The sequence below is a fragment of the Dioscorea cayenensis genome, chromosome 20 (assembly GCF_009730915.1).
Source record: "Dioscorea cayenensis subsp. rotundata cultivar TDr96_F1 chromosome 20, TDr96_F1_v2_PseudoChromosome.rev07_lg8_w22 25.fasta, whole genome shotgun sequence".
Taxonomy (NCBI): Eukaryota; Viridiplantae; Streptophyta; class Magnoliopsida; order Dioscoreales; family Dioscoreaceae; genus Dioscorea; species Dioscorea cayenensis.
Genome location: NC_052490.1, coordinates 5,274,245 through 5,278,014, shown reverse-complemented (window position 1 = coordinate 5,278,014; position 3,770 = coordinate 5,274,245). Strand labels below are relative to the sequence as shown.

General features: G+C 44.5%; 1 non-coding gene across 1 annotated transcript; it reads right to left on the bottom strand.

Moving 5' to 3' along the window:
- Positions 1-603: 603 nt before the first annotated feature.
- On the bottom strand, positions 604-710 carry LOC120252299. The gene has a single exon (XR_005533840.1). It is a non-coding gene; the product is annotated as a small nucleolar RNA R71 (small nucleolar RNA).
- Between the last annotated feature and the right edge of the window lie 3,060 nt (positions 711-3,770).

Below are 3,770 nucleotides of genomic sequence, written 5' to 3'. Positions count from 1 at the left end.
TTTATTCCTTCTACTTCATATTTTCTTATTCTATCATCATTCTGATTTCTTTTAATTTCTTTTTGGGTGCAGCTCTAGGTTATGACTCGAGGAACCTTTGTCTATACTTGATTGAAGGAGATCCCGAGCTTGAACGCATAATCGAGAAGAAAAGGGAAAGAACATGTGCGAGAATAGTCTAATCTAGCTGATTTAGAATTAGAAGAATATGAAAACATGGCAGAACAGAATGAGCAGCAGTGGACATTATCCGGTTATGCTTGACCTTCAGTATTGGGGACACAATCGAGCATTGTGCGTACCCCGATTACTGACTCGAACTTCAAGTCGGCGGCATTCATCCACATGTTGCAGCAATTTGCATAGTTTAATGGTTTGGTCGGTGAGGATCCGAACAGTCATATAGAGAACTATCTCGAGGTATGTGATATGCATAAGATAAACGGGGTCACGGATGATGCCATCAAGTTGAGAGCCTTCCCATTTTTCCTTAAAGGGAGAGCGAGTAGTGGCTACACTCATTACCTAGAGCCCTCGATTACCACATGGGAGGAGATGGTAGAAGCTTTTCTTGCCCGATATTTCCCTCCCGGAAAATCCGCAAAGCTTAGGAATGAGATCTCGTCCTTTGTATAGTTGGAATTGGAGTCTCTATTTTAGACGTTGGAAAGGTTCAAGGAACTCCTGAGAAAGTGCCCGCAACACGGATTACCGGAGTGGATGATTGTTTAGACCTTTTACAATGGTTTGAATCCGAGTACAAGGCAACTCTTGGATGCGGCAGCAGGAGCTACCTTAGGTAGCAAGACCCCTGGTGAGGCTTGTCAATTAATTGAAGAAATGGGGTTAAACAGCTACCAATGGAATACCAGGGAGAAGAAAAAGGTGGGCGGCCTCGATAAGATAGATGTATTAACCTCATTAGCGGCTCAAGTGGAATCTTTGAGTAAGAAGTTAGATCTCCTAACTTCGAATAGAGTGATGGCCATGACTACTTACACCGGGTGTGGTGGAGGACATGCTCCTGCCGATTGCCGAATCTCTATTGGTGATGCATCTTTTGTTTAGAATGTTGATTTTGTGGGTAATGGCATGAGGAATCAAGGAAACCCATATAGAAATACCTACAATCCGGTTTGGAAGAGTCATCCCGATTTCTCGTGGAGAACCAAGGTCCACAAAAGGCCATAGGGCCACTAGGTTTCCAACAACAAGCTCCAAACATGGAGAACCGAGTTTCAGGTTTGGAGACCTGAATGAACGATTTGGAGAATGCCTTAACTAGATTTGTGCAATCTGCAAATACAAGGTTTGAATCAGTCGAGGCTACACTTCGCAACCACACCGTCTCTTTGCATAATCTTGAAAATCAAGTAGGGCAGATTGCGAAGTCCTTATCAGAAAGGCCACAAGGAAGCTTGCCGAGTAACACCGAGACCAACCCTAGAGAGCATGTGAAAGTGAATACTTTGACAATTGGTCGTGAGTTTGAGGGTAAGCTTTCGCATGAGAAGCCAAATGAGCACGCACCGAAGGTTATAGAGGTTGAGAAGGGAGCAAGTAAAGAGAAGGAGGTGGCACCCCCACCTTGCAAGCCAAGAATCCCTTATCCCTCTAGACTGAAGAATGACCAAGGAGATGAACAGTACAAGAAGTTCCTGAGTTTGTTCAAACAACTCCATATCAATATTCCGTTTGTTGAGGCATTGGCTCAAATGCCTAAGTATGTAAAATTCTTGAAAGACTTGTTGACCAACAAGAGAAAGTTAGAGGAGAGTGCTTCAGTGATTATAGATGCATCTTGCTCGGCGGTTTTGCAAAAGAACATGCCGAACAAGAAGAAAGACCCAGGAAGCTTCATCATTCCGTGTAATATTGGCAATCTAGGTGAAAAAATGGCATTGGCAGACTCAGGGGCCAGTATCAACATCATGCCATACACTTTCTTTCAAAAGCTAGGCTTGGGCGAGCCTAGGCCTACTCAGATGACTTTGCAATTGGCGGATCGAATGTTGAGACATCCGAGGGGCATCATCGAAGATGTGCTTGTCAAGGTAGATAAGTACATTTTTCCGGTTGACTTTGTAGTGCTAGACGTTGATGAGGATGCGGATGTACCCTTGATACTTAGGAGGCCGTTCTTGCAGACTTCTAAAGCCTTGATTGACATGGACGGCGGAGAGCTAACATTGAGAGTTAGAGATGACAAGCTCACATATCGCCTTGCTGAAGCCATGCGGCATTCTCTTGATTTTGATTATACTTTGTATTTTCTAGACGTTACTGATGAGATTGTTGATGAATACATGCAGGAAATGTTCAATCCGGATTCATACGAAGACTTATTCGACCAAGAGGAGGATAATGAAGAAGTAATGATGCTTGGTTCAACGGAAGAACTACCATCTACCTCAAGGATCTTGAAGAAGATGCTCCAGAAATTGAAGAGAGCTAGGAGAAGCCACCGGAAATGCTCCAAGGCTGTTGGAGACGTGCGTGAACAGGAGAAGTTGGATGAACCATTGTTAGGCGGTCCCAAGCCCGATAATTAATCCTCTACCTTCAAGAGATTTTGCTCATCATGCTTCCAAGCCATGGGTAAGAGGGCAACTTTCATCTATGAGCCCCCATGAGGTAAGACAAGGTTGGTGTGTGCATGAATAAAGTGTTGAGTGTTGGTGTCTTGATTTTTATATACTTGTGCTGTGATTTTATTGTGGGTTTTGAATTGTTATTGTGTGTTTTCATTTGGATTTGGCGAAGTTGGGTTGTTTTAGCTATTTCTCATGTTTTTCATTGGTAAAATTTGCATATTAGGGCAGGCTCTGAGTGTGTAAACATGTTTAGGAATTTTTTGCAGAGCCTGTAGAATTTTCTAATGCATCCAGAGAAAACACACGGGCGTGTGGAATTTCCGCACGCCTGTGAATTTGCATTACGAGCTCATCCAGAGAAGGCACAGGGGCGTTGACTCACCCCTGTGAATGACCATGCGATTATCACATGGCCATGGGTAATTTCTACATGGGAGTGTGAATTCCTATAGAGATTGGCAGATTATCCTGAAAGCACACAAGGGCGTGGACTCGCCCCTGTGGGCGACCTTATGAAAATCGCACGGGCGTGGGTAATTTCTGCACGCCCGTGCGAATCTCTGTAGAGGAGCTCTCTACATCGTGAGAAAACATAGGGGCGTGCGCTTGCCCCTGTGAGTTAGGCCTGTAAATGTCCACGCCCATGTGGAATTTCCCCACGGGCATGCGGAGCACTTAGCAAATTTTCTTGGATGTCTAGAGATGCCACAGGAGCGTGCGGCTACCCCTGTGGGTCGGGCACACGGGCGTGGGTATTCCCCCACACACCCGTGTATTTGCATTCAGAGGTAGTGAGTATTTTCCCAAGAGCGCACAGGGGCGTGTATATGCCCCTGTGAAGATTTTATATGGAGACGCACAGGCGTGGGTAATTTCCGCACGGCTGTGTGGTTGCGCAGAATTCCAAGAGACGTGAGTTTTTCTTTAAAATCCTTGTGAATTCTCTTCCTCTTCATCTTCAACCATCGAAGAAAAAACCACTCCTGATCAGTTCCCCGGCCTTTCACCGCTGTTTTGGAGGATTTGTTTTCACGTTCCGTGCCGATTTTTGAAGTTTACACATCTATTTCATCAGTAAACCTTTTCATCCTCTTTTCTTCATCAACTCTTATTTTCAGCGGATTGAATGTCATAAAGTGCACGAATTTTTATGTTATAACATTTTATGCATGCTTA